General features: G+C 36.9%; 1 long non-coding RNA gene across 4 annotated transcripts; it reads right to left on the bottom strand.

Annotated features, from left to right (window-relative positions):
* Positions 1-8311: 8311 nt before the first annotated feature.
* On the bottom strand, positions 8312-13289 carry LOC138889175 (uncharacterized). 4 transcript variants are annotated; one of them, XR_011406977.1, is made up of 4 exons: positions 13224-13289; positions 9425-12976; positions 8815-9315; positions 8312-8697 (listed from the first exon to the last, which is right to left on the bottom strand). It is a non-coding gene; the product is annotated as an uncharacterized lncRNA (long non-coding RNA). The 4 variants fall into 4 exon arrangements; XR_011406976.1 differs by having other exon boundaries at positions 8815-9507; positions 9604-12976; XR_011406974.1 differs by having other exon boundaries at positions 8815-12976.
* Positions 13290-18616: the final 5327 nt, after the last annotated feature.

Below are 18616 nucleotides of genomic sequence, written 5' to 3'. Positions count from 1 at the left end.
ACTGAGACTGGTCCAATCTCAAATAAAAACTACACAGCCTATTTCTTTTCCTTCTTTAATTTTGCAAAGTTAGCCACTTTAAACTCAAATTGCAAAATTAACCCTTTCACTACCTTATTTATTAGTTACTAATTAATTACCGTAACAATATGAACTAATAAAAGAAAATTAAACCAAAAACTAAAAATGTAAAATTCCTAGGGTATTTTTGTGATTTTCATTTATCAATTATGTAATTAACACATGATTAAATCCTAAAAAATACAATTAAAATCTAAAATGCTATGCAATGAAGAATTTGACATTTTTATGGTAAATGCACAAGAAATGCAATTACAATGTACAAATATAACTAAAAAGGAATTCCTAAAATTCTATTAAATAAAAAATAATTAGAAATATTTTTTTGTGTGGATTTTGTAGTAGTATTTTTAAATCGGACAAAAATTATGTGCTCACAATTGCTCTTTAGGCCGTGAAGGCACAATTGTTGGCTCAGTCGTCCTCCTCTCACACCTTTACTTACCCCGATGTTTCGTGGAACTTGTACGAGATGTGGATTCATGCTGAGGCTCAGCTTGATATTTTCAAGAATTTGATGACGGCGGGGAGAGTTCCTGAGGCTGATTTTGAGGATGCTCGTGCTAAGGCGCGTGTATCTAGGATTGCCTGTGGTTATGACCCAGCTACTCCGGGGACCGGTGATGGCGAAGAAGTGGAGGAATTGGATGAGCTCGAGCAGGATGCTTGGTATGAAGAAGAATATCCTCAAGGCGACGGCGGAGATGACATCTTTGGGCGGGTGGTGAATAGATTTTCCTTTATAATTGTGAATATTTTGTGGGCGTCTACTTAGCCCTTGTAAAGGATATGTTTTTTTTGTGAAATATTAAATATTATTTTGCTTATTCGTCTTCAAATATTCCTTGTTTGGTTTTGTGCTTCTATCGTTTGGTTGCCTTAGTCGTAATGATTTTAATTTTGGCCATGTCCGAGGCCGATCAGTGTTTATTCGAACAAGGTCGAGTGCGAGTTAATTGGAACGAGGTCGAATATCTCACTGATTAATTCGAACGAGGTCGAATGTCACTTTAATTAATTCGAACGAGGTCGAATGTGAGTTAATTTGAACGAGGTCGAATGCCACTTTAATTAATTCGAACGAGGTCGAATGCGAGTTAATTCAAATGAAGTCGAATGTCAATTTAATTAATTCGAACGAGGTCGAATGTGAGTTAATTCGAACAAGGTCTAATGTCACTTTAATTAATTCGAACAAGGTCGAATGCAAGTTAATTCGAATGAAGTCGAATGTTACTTTAATTAATTCGAACGAGGTCTAATGTGAGTTAATTCGAACGAGGTTGAATGTGAGTTAATTCGAACAAGGTCAAATGTCACTTTATTTAATTCGAACGAGGTCGAATGTCACTAATTAAATCGAGCGAAGTCAAATGCGATGCAACATTGTTTCAGTGAACATAGGAGAACTTCACGTACGTGTGCTTTGCTTATATAAATTTGGAGAAATTTACATGTTTTCCAGGCCGGAATTCCAATCTCAGCCTAATTTTTCAGGCTGGTATTCCATTACCAGTCTATCTAGTCCCTTCATTGGTCGACTTGGAGAAGTATTAAGAGGTTGAGCAATGAACTGATCGGTCTGCACCTTCATCTATTCGTACTTTAACTTGAAACGTCCTCCTTGTCACCTCGTTAAAAACCTTCCCGAGAAAACCCAATTGGAACAAAACTCGGGTGAAGGAAAACGAGTACGACTCGAAGAACATTTTTCCTTAGAAATTAGAATACTTGAGGTGGGCGATGTTCTAGTTATTTGGTATTAGTTTTCCTTCCATCGTTTCCAGTTAGAATGATCCTTTGTTTGTTGTTGCTGTGATTTTGCATGGGTCGTCCCAATTTGTTCCCAGTTTGCCTTCCCGAGGGTCCTTGCTTGCTTGTGTTTTGGCCTTGAGTACGTAGTCCCCGCTTTGAGTGGTCTGACTTTAACTTTTTTGTTGTAGTAGCGTTCTGCCTGTTGTTTTTGGGCGATCATCCTTATGTAAGAAATATCTCTTCATTCTTCGGTTTCGTCGAGATCCTGCCTTCTGCTTTCATCGTTTCTCAACCCACTCTCCTAGGAGTATCTCAGGCTTGATTCTCCGACCTCGACTGGTATTACTGTGTCAGTCCCATAGACTAATGAGTAGGGTGTTTCTCATGTGCTCGTTTTTGGTATTGTGCGGTATGCTCATAGCACTTCCGGCACTAGTTCCAGCCATAGCCCCTTGGCATTCTCGAGCTTTTTCTTCATGATGTTCAGTATTGATTTGTTGGAGGACTCTGCTTGTCCATTGCTTGCGGGATGGTACGGAGTGGAGAGTATTTTTTTGATATACCATTTCTTGAAGAACTCCGCGATTTTTTTCCCGTGAATTGGGGTCCGTTGTCACAATTGATTTCTTTAGGGAGGCCGAAGCGACACACAATATTCTTCCATATGAAGGCGATTAATACTTGCTTGCATATCTAGGCGAATGCTCCTACTTCTACCCACTTACAGAAATAGTAAGTTAAAATAAAAAAAAGATCGTATGTTACCTCGCCCTGCTAGGAGGGGGCTGACGATGTATATCCCCTATTTGATGAAAGGCCATGACGAGATGACTGAGTAGAGGTGCTCGCCCGCTTGCTAGATCATGGGGGAATATTTTTAGCATTGCTCGAATTTTCTCGCTAAGTCAACGGCCTCTTTTTTCGTAGTGGGCCAGTAATAGTCTGCTCGTATGAGACATCTAACTAGGGCCCGATCACCGGAATGTGCTCCACAGTGGCCTTCATGGACTTCTTCTAAAACTCGTCGTGTGTGGTTCGGGCCCAAGAATTTTTCTAGGGGCCGCTATACGTCCTTTTGTAAAGGTCATTATCAATGATGTTGTACCTGGCCGCTTGCATTCGAAGCTTCTTGGCTTCTTTTAATCATTAGGGAGCACGCCGTCCTACAAGTATGCAACAATACGGTTGCGCCAGTCCCAAGTGAAATTTATAGTCCTTACCTAGATTTGTTCGATTTATGTTCAGAGGACGGTGACCGCATTTCCTTCTTTGATTATGCTTTTAGTGGCTGCCGCTAGCTTGGCGAGGCCGTCTGCTTTGATATTTTGTGCTCGAGGGATCTGGTCAACCTGGCATTCGTCGAATTCGGGCAGCATCCTGCAGATCTTGGCCTGATACTTTTGTAACCTTTGCTCTTTGATTTAGAAAGTCACTGTGACTTAGTTGACTACGAGCTGATAATCGCAGCATAACCATCTTGCTCCGTACTTGAGGGCCAGTCTTAATCCTGGAATCACGACCTCATACTCACCTTATTGTCAGTCATGTCCGGGCATTTGATGGACTGACGAATTACTTCTTCTGTTGGGACCTCGAGTACGAGTCCTAGTCCGGACCTCGATGCATTAGAGGTGCCATCGGTGTAACAAATCCATAGATCTTATATTTAGGGAGAGGTATTGGCAGCTTCTCTCTCGACTTTAAGGATTATTTTTGTGTTGAAGTCGGCAAGTACTTGTAACTTTATCGCCGTTCACGGTTGATATGTGATATCATGTTCGCTTAACTCTATGTCCCATTTGACTAGTCTGCCCGATAATTCGGGCTTATGCAAAATACTTCGTAAGGTAAAAGTCGTGACTACTGAGATAGGGTGGCATTGAAAGTAAGGGCTATGCTTCCATGAAGCTACGACCAAGGCCAGGGCCAATTTTTCGAGGTGGGGGTACCTCGTATCGCCATCGACTAAAGTTTTTCCAATGTAATAGATGAAAGATTGCGTACCTTTATTTTCTCGGACCAGGACTACACTCACCGCCACTTCGGATACTGCCAGGTAAACGAGGAGGCGCTCTCCAGGTTCTACTTTGGAGAGCAGTAGGGGCGATGATAGGTAGGACTTCAGTTCTTTCAGGGCGTCGAAGCATTCGGCAGTCCATTGGTGGCCGTTGTCTTTTTTGAGTACACCAAAGAACTTGTGGCACCTTTTAGAAGACCGCGAGATGAATCTCTACAGGGCGGCTATACAACCGGTCAATCTTTGAACCTACTTTTTGTTGGTCAAGTTCTCCGGTATCCCCTCTATAGCTTTGATTTGGTCAGGGTTGACCTCGATACCTTGCTGTGATACTAAGAAGCATAAGAATATCCTGGAGGTCACGCAGAAGGCGAACTTTTCAGGATTCAATTTCATTTTGTAGCGCCTGAGTATGTCGAAAACCTCTTTCAGGTGATCGATGTGATCCTCTTTCTTTTTTGACTTGACCAATATGTCGTCGATATAGACTTCCATGGTTTTGCCGAGTTGACCTTTGAACATCCTTGTCACCAGCCTTTAGTACGTCGCTCCCATATTTTTTAGTCCGAAAGGCATAGCCCTGTAGCAATACGTTCCTTGGTGGGTGATGAAGGTGGTTTTCTCCTAGTCTTCCTGTTCCAGGAGGATCTGGTTATAGCCCGAGTATACGTCTAGGAAGCTTAGTAGCCCATGCCTGGCCGTTGCGTCAATGAGCTGGTCGATATGAGGAAGGGCAAATGAGTATTTCGGGCAGGCTTTGTTTAGGTCTATGAAGTCCATGCACATCCTCTACTTTCTGTTCTCCTTTTTCACTATGACCACGTTGGCGACCCATTGGGGATATTTTGACTCCCTGATAGAGCCGTTTTCCAACAACTTTTCAACCTCTTCGCAGGCTGTGTCTTTTATGGCGGAATTGAATTTTTGCCTTATTTGTCTCACCGGGGGGTAGAATGGGTCGATGTTCAGCTTGTGTGTCGCTATATCCTTTAGGATACCTGGCATGTCTGCATGAGAAAAAGTAAACAACTTTGCGTTACTGTTTAAGAATTGACAGAATTTACCTGGTTCTTGAAGCTTGTGGCCGATGTAAGCTTTCTTGTTGTGGTCGTTATCATCAAGTTGGACATGGTCGAGGTCGTCTGCGGTTGGTCCTGCGAATTCTATGACTTCAGGGTTTTTGATCATATCCTTCTTCTCGTCACCGCTCGACCTCGACCCTGTTGATTGCTATGCTTCTTTAACTTTACCCTTTATCTGTTGGGTGTATGTGTAATCCTGGGCGATGCGATAGCATTCCCGAGAAGTGCGTTGTTCTCCTCGAATGTTGTGTATTCCCCATGGTGTGGGAAATTTCATGATTTGGTACAAGCTGGAAAGAATGACCTTCATGGCGTGTATCCAAGGCCGACCTATTATGGCGTTGTATGCCGTGTCCTGGCCTATGATCTCGAATGTGATTTCTAGGGTGACGCCACCAGCCAGGACGGTGTGTGTGATTTCTCCTAAGGGTCGCTCAACTGCATTGTTAAAACCGGTTCGTATGATGCAGCGTAGCACTATCTTATCCTTGAGTCTCATCCTCACGGACGACGCCAAATTATTTGACCAAAAAAATATAAATCTTTGGTTAAAATAATTAAATAAAAAGATAAGGGGTTAATCCTAGTTAAATATAATGACTTTAGATCCAAAAGTGGTTTATGCAGATAACATGGGACTATGTCAGATTAGATTTATTGCAATACACATTAAATATTATGATTATTGATGGGATGAGAATAATGATAAGCAATAAATAACATAAATGGCACTAAATGTAAATAGAGAGAATGGTTCACCCAATATTGAATGAGGTGGATGATTCCTCTTTATGACAATGATGTAAGACAAACAACTATGAGAATATTGGAGATTTTCTCGGATCTGATGTGAAAAGTATAAAATAAACAACGAATCAAATCTCTTTAGAAAGATTGTGTTTGTATTTATCCAGAGAGTCAACTTTTCAAGAAAGTTCTTATCAAAATCAATAATACATGTCCACTACCTTCTCTCTCTTCCTATTTATATGGGACATGCTCCTAATCTGACCTAAAAGTACAAGTACAGAAAATATTCAATGGAATATTCTTCCAAATATCTTGTTACAAAACTAGTCGTTACTGTTGCTTTGAACACTTGACCTCGGCCATAATCAACAGCTCGGCAGTAAGTTTCATTAATCTTCATCTGACCTCGGCCTAATCACCTCTAATAATCTCTTCTCGTGCCGGATTTCCTTATTTGGATTTTGACCCCTATATATATATATACCCCTAGTAGTATAGTATTGTTCATCAAGATACTAGAGCTATTACATGCCACTGTTTTGCTTTAAAAAAAAAATCCTAAAATGTTTGCTCATAGTACTTTAGAGTCAATATAACAGGAACTACCAAAAAGTGGATTCAATGAATAGTAGTTGTCTAACACTGCACGAGTCTGATATTTTGAAAAGATTTAATTAATGTTTTTCTTAGTTTTTGATATCAACTATTGATATATATTTTCATCATAATTTATCACTTACTTATAAAAAATTTATATAATTTAATTATATCATTAAATTTAAATAACTACCAATGCTAATTTTTTTCTTGTTCTCTCAACAATTCAAATGCGTCTATTACATGACAATAGTGCTACTCCTCATATGGTAGATGAGAGCGATAAATCCGAAATCCTAAGGAATCCCTGGATTTGAGTGCTTTAAAATCATTGACTCTATCAAAGTCAAACTACAATTTAATTGGATAATTATTAAATAACAAATGTTTAGTGTAAAAAGTTATACATCTTATTTCTTATTTATATTTAATTCCAAAAGTTTATCACTATAGTTATGTTAAATTGATGACTTGACAGTTAAGAAACACACTTGATTGATACCTGGGACCTAGATGATTTGGATTATAGAAACTGTTTCTTACTTTATAAAATACCGGTTGTAATATAATTGATTAAATTCAGTCTCTTAAAGGGGATTTTTTTTACGTAAATCCATTTTAACCGAATTCAAAATAACATAACAAACATCTTCTAAAGATTTTATCACTTGGGTAATTAATGAATATGTATTTAATTTGGTGTAAAATACCGAGTTTAATCAAAATTCTCAATATACACATAACTATAATAACTTTAAATATAGGTTTTTTCGAAAAAGCTAAATGACGATTTCACTAAACGTTCAAATCTGAATGGTCAATAAGAATATTCAGTCCATAGACTTCCAGTTTAAAGGATTTTAGAGCATAGTTTTAATTAACAATTAGAACTATTATATAATAGTATAATCTGTTGAGGACCTCGGGTAGTAACGTTGCAATTAAATGTAACAACTGATGGGTCTTTCTTTTCTTTTTTAAAAAAGAAGCATAGAAACTTCCATTTAAAGTGTTTAATTAAATTAATATCTTATGGAGATATTAATTTCTTTCTTAATTGGTCCTTTTTTAGTAAGCACCATTATTTAAAAGAGAAAAAGAGAAGTAGTGGCCACACACGAATAATGAGATAGACGAAAAGATTTGACTATGTCGAGTACTTGTCATAAATTCTTCTCCATTTAGTGAGTGTTCAATTTCCTTATTAAAATTTTTAATAAATTTATGTCGCAATACTATGCAAAATATTATTGTTATATCATGCAAGGTTATGCTTGTTCAGCTTGAATTAGTCAGTGATTAGTTTAATTATAGTACTATTATTTATTTCTTTTTAAAGGTCCATATTGCCGAGTGAAGAAATATCTTGAAGTCATTTTCGAATAGCTGGTGTAAATAACAAATACAATAAAGTAACTTTTGTTACACTTGCATCTTGAACTAATTGGTGTTGAATTTGGATGAACTTAAAGTTGTCGTCGAGTTTTTTAATTATTACTAATTTCTAGTGTACATGCGTTATACATGTCTATCGTGTTAATCAATAAAAATATATATATAAAAAATAATTTTATTCTGCATGCACCCCATACACTCTTATAATCTAGGTAAATTAGTATGTATTTCAGTAATCTTCGAAGCCGGACACTCCATATATAATCCCTTTTTTTTGAGTCTTATGTTTTCTTCTCACCACAAAAATTTTCATTTAACTCTAAATTATGCACCATATGAGAAAGTAGGAACATTCTAAAAGAACTCATTCCACCTAATCCCTTCCTAAATAATTATATTTATGGATTCCATAATTATATATATAGGTCAAAGTAAAAAATATAACATTTCAAAGTTTAACATGAAAATAGAAAAGTTAAAAAAAAAAAAAGAAGAAAAGGAAAAAATGGATTCTATGTTTTTGTTTGACAAAGTTGCCGAAAAAAATTCTTATAACAAAAGTAGTTAAGAGTTTCCTTCTAATGTATTGTCCTTTTCTATCCCGTGCTATGCACGGGCCCAACATAAAAGCAGCTGCCCAACATGATTAATATGGCTATATAGATTTAGCTAATGTCTTTCACTATAAGGTTGTGTAGAATGCTAGAATGTTATAATTGACACTATATTATAGAATCACATACAAAAGGTATTTTATGTACCATTATTTTAATTATAATTATCACACAAACTTGGGAGTGTGAAAATTAATAAAACTTCTAAAGTTGATGCAAGTCCCTTTTTTGTCCACCTGCAATCAGCCATTTGAGATCTCAAGTCGTGCTATGGAAAGCTTTGAGGATGAAAATAGTTGACCTTTTTCTCCCGTGATGGAGTAACCTGTTGAAAATATATCAAGCTGTGTAACTGCAGGCAGTTGTTTGTCTTCCGTCCAAAATGCAGGCAACGACAGCTCTATCTCTAGAAGATAATGTAGTATTCAACCAAATGATATATGGTATTAGGCAGCTAAACAGACCAGAATCTCAGCAACAAAAAATCTGTAACATCCCTTTCAAGGTTGAAAGTGAAACTAACCTGATATAATGAGAAATAAACTTTCCTATTATTCTTCAATCTTCACAGTGGTTGGGAAATGTCTATTCCTAGTCTTCCTTGAACTATTTTCTCCTTCTCCGGTGCTTGATCAGATACTGAGACAAATCTAAGCTAAAATATCATTTAAGGGTATGCAAAGAGGAAAAAAAAAAAGCAAAGGGATGTCCTATATGCTATTTGCTTTTGCTTTTTAATATGACATTGATACTTCTAGAGTATGGTGGGAAAAAAACTTAAAGGGTATAAAAGGTTCATTAATATGATATTGATATTTAAAGGGCAGACAAAGTTGGTGTATTCTGAAAGTTGATTAGCAGAAACTAAAATGAGGCTCACCAAAATCTCTACAAATTCCTGCATCATACAACAAATATTTTCTTATTGAGTGATCTAAAATAGGATAAAATCATCTACATACCAACCTTCATTTGAATGTGAGGACCTTTGCAGCTGTCCCCACAAAAGTGCATGCTTTATTATCTGGAGAAGTGATTTAATTTGGTAATAAAAATGCACAAAGAGCATATCTTTGGGAACTTAACCTGATTCTAATTTCTACGGAAGCAACCGAACATCAAGAAAGATATACCTGATGTTATATATAAAAGGACTGTTATTCTGTTATCCTGCATGGTTTTACACTGCCAAAGTTAACGATTTTAATATGTCCATCTGCAGTACGTAGCAAGTTTTCTGGCAGCCATAAATATAAACTCAAAACTTTCCTAATATATTTCATTGACAAAGGTGTCCAGGTAATAAAAGTACCTTAATATCTCAACGAATCATTCCCATACTATGTATTCAAGAGCATGTGCAACTTCAGCTGCATAAAGACGTGCACGAACCAGCAGAATCGGAACCTTTCTCAATTAGTAGATCACCAGTATTAGATGTAGTACTCTCAACAACATAGTGATTCATGTTGCACCCTTGATGCAAAACATGACCCAATAGTGCACAGAATCTAAGAGTTAATATTTTTTTGTAGTCTCGCGTATTATTGATCAAAGACATCTAATGAATTGACAGACTTTAAAATATTCCTTTCTAATAAAAAATCAAACATGTTATTGTCATAAAAATCTAATCAGATACATAAGTAAAGCAGAGATAAGTAATCATGTACCTGATGAAATTGCAGAAACACATTTGCAATCTAATGACACGGCAAATAGAAACATGATGTCAATAGCATATATAACTGAAGGATTTGGTGCTTTTGAATAGATGAATATGTACCATCATAAACCAAAAACCTTTGGGCATTTTTAGTGAAATAGAAATTAACATAAATATCTAGCGCAAAAAGATAACTCAACACAACATACATGATGTTATATGCAGAATGAGTTGGCAACCAAGGCTAACAAAGCAGGTGGCAGACTTGAATTTTTACCCCTAGCCAGTGCTATAGCTTTGAATCAAGTAGTAAACTGAGATGCAAATGGTAGATAGCCGTTGATAGTTTGTCTAAGATGCTAGTTTGCTTATACTAAAGTTGGGGCCTTATGTCCAACTTTAGGGGTTTTGCTTCTTTACTTGTACATATATTTTCCCTGATAATAAAACTTTCTTAATTACCAAAAAAGAAACGATAACTCAACCTTAGGCCTAATGGCTTCCTTACTCAAAATTTCAGTTTACTCTAGAATGGCCTGAAATAAGGCATATATTAACTCGCAACAGTAGGCCCAATTTAAAAGTCGGTAAATGGCATAAAACAGAAAATACCATCAGCAATGTACTGGTAGATGCAACAAAGAATATTTGAAATTTATATATCAGCAGTCCTTTATTTTTCCCCTGCTAATCAATCCAATCGCACTGTTTCATTAGTAATGTTTCGTCTCCACAAACTAATGTTATAGGCTAGAATGGTGGATCACAAGGTAACTTTCCCATTACCATTTGCGAATTAAAAGGTTTCACCAACCAGGCATTAGTTGTTAAATTAGGCTTTTAGCTCATGATGCATCTAAATTCTAAAGTGCAGTACTAACCTTAGAAGCACTACAAAATAGACAGAGATCTCTACTAAATTGGATCATAAAATGCTTTAGTTTGATGAATTTGAGAGCAAACAATTGAAGATTTCACTGTAGATAAATGAAGAAGAAGTAGAAACAATACTTGATAAGACATGCTTGACATGTTATTGATCAATCAGTAACTGGTGGAAAAATGAAGCTTAAAGTAACAAATTTATCATGTAGTATATAGTTTTAATTCTACTCTACTTAGTCAATCTGATTCTTTAACTTGGATAGTTGACTCCGGTGCATCAGATCACATGACCTCTAACAAAGATTACCTTATTAATATTATCACACCTTTACCTATTCCTTTCCTTGTTTCCCTATCAAATGGATACAAAGTTAAAGTCACTTGTACATGTTCCTTTGCCTTAACTGATTCCATTATTCTTACAAATGTTCTCTATCTACCTTCTTTTAAACACAATCTTATTTCTGTACATAAACTCACAGACCAGTTTGATTGCATAGTTCAGTTTACCAGACTTTCTTGTCTCATACAGGACCCTTCTCTCTGAAGAAGCCTCTGGATCTTGGTAAACTGGATTGTGGGTTATACAAGTCTGTATGGGAAAAGCCTTCTCAACATCAAGCTACTCTGTCAAATTCTTGCAGCTTACCATCTGTTTGTGATCCTGTTCCTATTTCTTCTATTGTAAATACTGCTTCTTCCACCTGTAATAAAGCTGTTATGAATAAAATGATGGATATTGTTTGGCGTAGTAGACTTGCTCATGTTCCTTTTATTAGAATGAAAAGTATTCCTGAAGTGTCTTCTGCTATTTCTTCCACACAGTCTTTTACATGTCATGTTTGTCCAATGGCTAGGCAAACTAGATTGCCTTTCCCTGATAGCTCTATTCATAGCTCTAAGCCTTTCCAACTTGTCCATGTTGACACTTGGGGACCATATCACACACCTACTTACTCAGGTTCTAAATACTTTCTTACTATTGTTGATCATTTCACTGGAAAGCACTTGGACTCACTTAATGGGCTCCAAGAGTAATGCTTTCCCTCTTCTTAAGGTCTTTGTTGCACTTGTAAAGACACAATTTCATATGACTATTCAGTGTATAAGGTCTGACAATGCTTTAGAGTTAGGAGCTAGTCATGCTGCTATTTCCTTCTTTTCTGAACATGGTATAATTCATCAAACAAGCTGCCCTCACACACCTCAACAAAATGGTGTGGTTGAGAGGAAGCATAGAACTCTTCTTGAAGCTTCTAGAGCCTTACTTTTTCAGTCCCAAGTTCCCATTAGATTCTGGGGAGACCGTCTCCTCACATCCACCTATATTATAAATAGACTTCCCTCTAGCTTGCTTCAAAATAAATCTCCTTATGAGTTGCTATTTGGCAAAAAAAGCCCAATTATTCTCACTTAAGGACTTTTGGTTGTCTTTGTTTTGCCACTGTTCTAATTCCTCAACGAGATAAACTGAAACCTAGAGCTAATCCTTGTATATTCCTTGGCTATCCCTTTGCAAAGAAAGGCTATAAGTTGTATAATTTGCAATCCAAGCAGTGTTTCATATCCAGAGATGTGGTTTTCCATGAGCAGCATTTTCCTTTTTATTCAGATTTCTCCTTTCCTGTTGTTTCTGAGTCCCCTTTGTCACCTGCTCATTTACCTTCTTTTCCCCATGATTGTCTTATGCCCTCTTCTTCCACTAATGTTCCCCCCAACACAACATCACATCCTGCTTCTCCTTTCACACATGGTTCTTCATCTCCTACTTCTCCCAGCACCTCTTCTCCTCCTGACATAGATGCTGCAGTTTCTCCTTCAGTTGCTGTCCCTGATTCTGCCCCTGCTTCTCCTTCCTTCAATCCCGATACTGCTACTCCTGCACCATCCTCTATTCCCCTTAGAAAATCTGATAGACCTCATAATCCTCCTTCTTACTTAAATGATTACATCTACAAGCTGCCCAATTCCCTTTCTTGCTCCTCTTCTAAGCCAGTAAAATTTGAACCATATACATATTCCCAGGCAGCTCCTATCCCAGCTTGGCAAGATGCCATGAGGAAAGAGTTTGAGGCTTTGGAAGCACACTATTCCGAAAAATCCGGAGCAAAAGAGATACCAATTAAATGTTGACCTGCATGTAAGAAATTCAACAAAAAATCCAAATTATGAAGAAAACCAAATCAGATCTATCAAAATCCCATCACCAGGAAATGGGTGCAACAAAGAATGGAAGAGAATGAAGTAAAATTCACCAAATCACAAGTATAGTAGTGTAAGACCCGACGTCATAAACAACCACATACCCATCAACAAAAGAATTTCACAAATTGAAAGATCGAAGAACGGAGAAAAACTTAGAAGAAAGTTGATATACTCACACACAGAGATGGGTCTTTGAAGCAGCGAATGAGAGAGAAGTTGTTAACACTGAAGTTGAGCTTAATTGTGGTTTTGTCAAATTAATTGTAGCATACGTGTCCCTCTAAGAAGACATGGATAGAATTACCAATTTACCCTTAAAATGTTGAACATGTTCGTATACCATAACTGCCGTTTCTAAATAATACAGTAATTAGGAAATATTAGAATGTAAAATAATTTGATGCCTTCTTGAAATATTTTTTTTAAAAATTAACTTAAGATTTTAGGAATTGAAGATCTAAAATTACTTTTCTCATTTATTTATGGTAGGTATTTTAGGAATGTGTTTTTAACTTTTCTAAATCAAGGTCCTAAATAGGAAAGTAATTAAATGAGTATTTTTAAATATTAGAAAAGTAAATTGAATGATTAATACTATATATAGGAAGATAGTATTAAATGACTATTTTGTCCAATGTGAACACTATATTAAAGGGATAAAAAAGACGAACGATATTTCGCTAAGGGTCTTCTACTTTTAATATAATATAAATTTTGCGTTTATTATTGTTTTTGTCTTCATTATTTTTAACATAACTTCCTTATTATCATTTTTCTCATTCAAGCATACTTGGGCCTCATTTGTTTGCATTTAATGGAGGTCTGAATCTTAATCATTCAGATCTCAGACGTTAATTGTGTTTGTTTTTAAAGTCTGAATCTTAATTATTCAGATCTTAATCATTAAGTGTGCTTGTTTTTTTACTTCACACTCACTTAATGGGTGTGAATTAGTCTGTATGATTAAGATATATAACAGAGACTTAATTTCATTAAGATACTATCATCCATATTCATTATTAACTGTCGTCACCACCTACTATTTTCTATTACCACCATGCCACCACGACCATCATCATCAACCATAGCCGCCACCATCATCGACAATCACCACCCACCATCTCCACCGTTCCGCCACCATCATTCTCAACCACAATCAATACTCATTCACCTCAACTACTACAACTAACTACCCCATCACCATCAACAACTACAACCGACACTGCCCATCATTATAACCTACCACTACCCACCACCACCTTCCTCAATCACAACTACTACCACCACCCGCCATTATTAACTATCACTACCCACCACCACCATCCTCAATCATAATCTCCATTATTACCAGTCACCAATAGCTACTACCATGAACCACTACCATCAACCAAAATTACTACCAACCACCGCCTCTAGTCGGCATTCACCCGTTAGCCATCACCGCCAACAACTATTATATTTTAAAAAATTATATATTTTATTGATAGAATACTAGATTAATTAGTTTTTCATTTGAATGTTATGTTTATTAATTTTCAAATAAAGATAAATCTTATTCATTCGATGTTAAAAATCAAACAGTCTTAATCATTTAATATTCAGATCTTAATACACATCTTAGTATTCAGTTGTATATTCAGATTCAGATGTCTTAATCTTAATACACATCTTGATATTCAGATCCAGACGTCTTAAACTTTAAAAAACAAATAAGGCCTTAAAATATTTGTTTTAAACCGAGGATCTATCGGAAATAACCTATCTCTATCTACACAAGATATGAATAAGGTCTAAGTACATATTATTCTCCTCAAGCTCCACACAGTAAGAATACGTACGTTGTTGTTAAAGTTGTCAAGCTCCACACAGTAAGAATACGTACGTTGTTGTTAAAGTTGTCGTCAAGTGATGGGGCATTATCCAAAGATCAGAAAAATTCAATACAAGATCTTAAGGTGGGCCAACTCTTTAACGAGTTTGGGGATATATGGTGGACCACAAAGCAAATAGATGGGTCCTCTTGCACTCTAATCTTCCAACTACTAGTAACCGATAAAGGGTTACTAAAACAGTGAATTTGTTTTCGAATCGCCATTTTCTTAATAATCTTACCTTTAGCTAAGTTAAGTTTGGTGTATGTTTAATGGTATGTTTTTGACTCGGTTTTGACTTATCTAACTCCCCTATTTCACCGTGTAAACTGTTCAAACACGAGTAGGGATGGTAAATAGGCAGGTCGGGTCGAATATATGCAGGTCATAAAAAATCTAATATAAAAACGGATAAATTATCGACCCCGCCCATATTTAATAAGGATAAAAAACGGATTAACTAGCAGATAATATGGATCTTGAATATGATCACTTTTGGGAGAATCTCTAGTCTCCCAAACTTGAGAAACCTCCAATTTAAGGCTTTACAAATGTAAAAGCTAAACTCATGGGTTATCCATTTCCTAATTGGATAATATGATTTTTATCCATATTTGACCCATTTTTAAAAGTTCATTATCCAACCCATTTTTTAACGGATAATATGAGTGAATAACTTTTGTCTTTTAACCATTTTACCACCACTAAATACGAGTATGTCAAGTTGAATTATGACTTATTGTTCAGTTTGATTTTAATTTAAGTAAACATATTCACTCAATCCATTTTAGCCGATCCAAACTTGACCAACACTCGATCCATTTTAGCCGATCCAAACTTGACCAACCCGTCGAAACCTATAGAAAGCACAATGCTTCATTTTTCATTGGTTGAAATTAAGGAGAAAAAACAATTGAATTCTTATGAGAAAGCAGGTAATAATATGAGGAAACCCTCCAGTTATAGATGGGAAAAAGAACGAGACAATAAAAACAACAGTTTAATATAGAAATTATAGTTATTGCATCAACAACGAACAAACGTACTGGCCATGTTCACGACCCCTACGTAGTAAATTCAGATCTGGATTCAGTGGAAATAATAATAGAATGATAACATATAAATATGAGTGTTTGACAAAAAAATATAAACTTTTGGTTAAACTATTTAATTTTATGCAATGAAGGGTTAAACTTAGTTAATGATAATATTTGTAGATATAAATCTTGAAAGCACGGACAACGTAAGACAGAGTTAGTGGGAGATTGAAAGTAACGCACATTTAATATTCCAAAAGGTATGAGCAATAATGGAGGAATAACTAGCAATAAATAACAATAAATGACATTTAAGTAAATATGGGGAGCGATTCACCCAATAATGAATGAGGTAGATGATTGTTCCTCCTGACAGTGATGAGTGACAGACAAATAGAATGTTTGAATTATTCACGGATCCGATGGAAAAAGTATGGAATAATATGAGTAAGAATATTGATGAAAAGCTAAAGTTTGTATCTTTGCTAGAGAGAGAGAATCTTCTTCTAAAAGGTGTTCTTATCAAGTGAATATTACATACCTCATCACATTATCTTTTTTTTTATTTATAGAAGACATATCCCTAACAGTACAAGTGTAGAGAATATTCACTAGAATATTCTCTTTAATATCCTATTTCAAACACTAGCCGTTATTGTCCTTTACATGATGCTTGACCTCAGTCATGGTTGACATCTTGGCCATGAATCTTGCTGCTTCCTAGTCTACCTCGACCGACTCTTTCCTTAATGTCGTATTACGCTAAATATCCTTAGGGCATATTTTGGTCTATACAGTTAGTCCCTTCTCTTATTAAGACCGACTCCAGACGACCTTGATGAGTGGACTCTGTTTATCGTGGTTGACAAAATTGGACGAGCAAGTCGAGTAGTGGCGCTTCAGATGAGGTGACAACGTGACTTTTCGTGAGCCGCAACCTTTGGGGCCGCATCATTTCAGAATAACGTCATGACATCATGCGCATTATGGCGTGTTTTCCCGATGCTTTGCGTCATTTCCCGTGCCTCTACCATTTCGATACCTACGCTGGGTAATGATGGCCTAATTTCTTGGTCTTGACGCTTGAACTCTTATAAATAGGGACATTAGACCATTTGTTTGTGTTTTGCATATTCTTAATATCAAATCCTTGTGTCTTCTTCTCTATTCTTCATATTGAATCTTTGTCTTCTTTTTACTTCATTAGTGTATATCAATTCCCCCGATTTTAGTGATTCTAGTTACTTCCAACTCTTCTATACTTAAAACATCTTTTCTTTAAAAATATGGTTAACGTACTCTCTGGTTCCGGTATGGCAACTGACCCTATCCCTTTGGCGGTGCGCATGCCTCCTCATGATGATAGTGTTTCTATTACCATTAAAGACGAGAATGTTTCTACGGTGGAGGAAATAATCCCTCGAACTGAAAAAGTTAGATCCGATTTTTTGAAGGCGCCTGAGGATGACCTTGAGGTCTCGAGTCAGCGATGAAAGAGGTCGATCTCGCTGAGCTTAGGATAAAATTGAAAATTCCTTCCCACATCGATCTGATCCTAGCAGAGCAATGTGGTAAAAATACACCACCTCGGGTATTAAGCATTTTATGCACACCCTTTCTACGTTGGCTATTCCTTTCCTCTTCTCCCATTGATGGAGGAATTTTTTCACTATTACGGCATTTTCCCGACCCAACTCTCTCTATGCATCTATAAGCTTATCCACATGTTTAAATATATGGAGTTAACCGGGGTCGGGGTCTCACTTCGCCACCTGATGCATCTCTTCGCCTGTAGTTTCTATAGGGGGACGACGTTGCACCTTCGTCACCGAGGAAGTAAATGTCTGGTGGTGAAGATGGATGATAAGGCAAATCGTGAGTTCTAGCTTAACTACTTTTTCATCAAAACCGAGGACATGGTGGCCAATGCGAGCGGATTCCCTGAGGCTTGGAATTATGCCCGTAAGTATCTCTTTTTTGCCAAGCGTATGTTTTGACTGTCCTTGTCGTAGTTTGACATTCTGTCCCTTCTCCATGCAGCTGAGACTGAGCCCCCTCCTTTCATTGGGGACATTCATGATTGGGATAGCCAGGTTCTACCTCACACAGTGGAGATTTGTGAATGGCCGGCCTTTCTCAAGAAGTTTGGGCCTACATCTTTTGTGACCAATGAGTTCATCTATTTTTATCTATACTATTTTGACCTCATGGTCGCTCGCTCGTTATAGTTTTGTATAGGAAGTGACAATCTTTTAATCTTCCCTTTTCAACTCGAGGATCTTCGAGGGGATCGAGGGATCCTCCTCCTGTATTTTGTAAAGGAAAGATGTTTCTTCTTCGGAATCTGTTCCCGTTATATCTGCGAATAGGCCTGCCCGGCTGCCTGCTTCTGTTACTTCTTCTGTTGCGGCTAGGTCTACTCGGTCGTCGACTACATCTGCTGCAGAACTCCCAACTTCCCCTTTGCATCATCTAGTAGACGAAGAAGAGGAGTCGTCGCCGAGCGACGGGGGTTTGATTTCCCGCAAAAGGAGATCGGTGATGGGATGGTCCGGGTCGTGGATTTAGTAAAGGGTGATCGTGAAACGACATCCGTAGTGCTTGAAGATGGTGTTGAGTTGCCATCTAATTTCCCGTCATCAACTGAGGCCGATGAGGACG

This window comes from Nicotiana sylvestris, chromosome 4 (genome assembly GCF_000393655.2).
Source record: "Nicotiana sylvestris chromosome 4, ASM39365v2, whole genome shotgun sequence".
NCBI classification, from domain to species: Eukaryota; Viridiplantae; Streptophyta; class Magnoliopsida; order Solanales; family Solanaceae; genus Nicotiana; species Nicotiana sylvestris.
The sequence above is the reverse complement of the archived record's forward strand: the minus strand, read 5'-3'. Positions and strand labels throughout refer to the sequence as shown.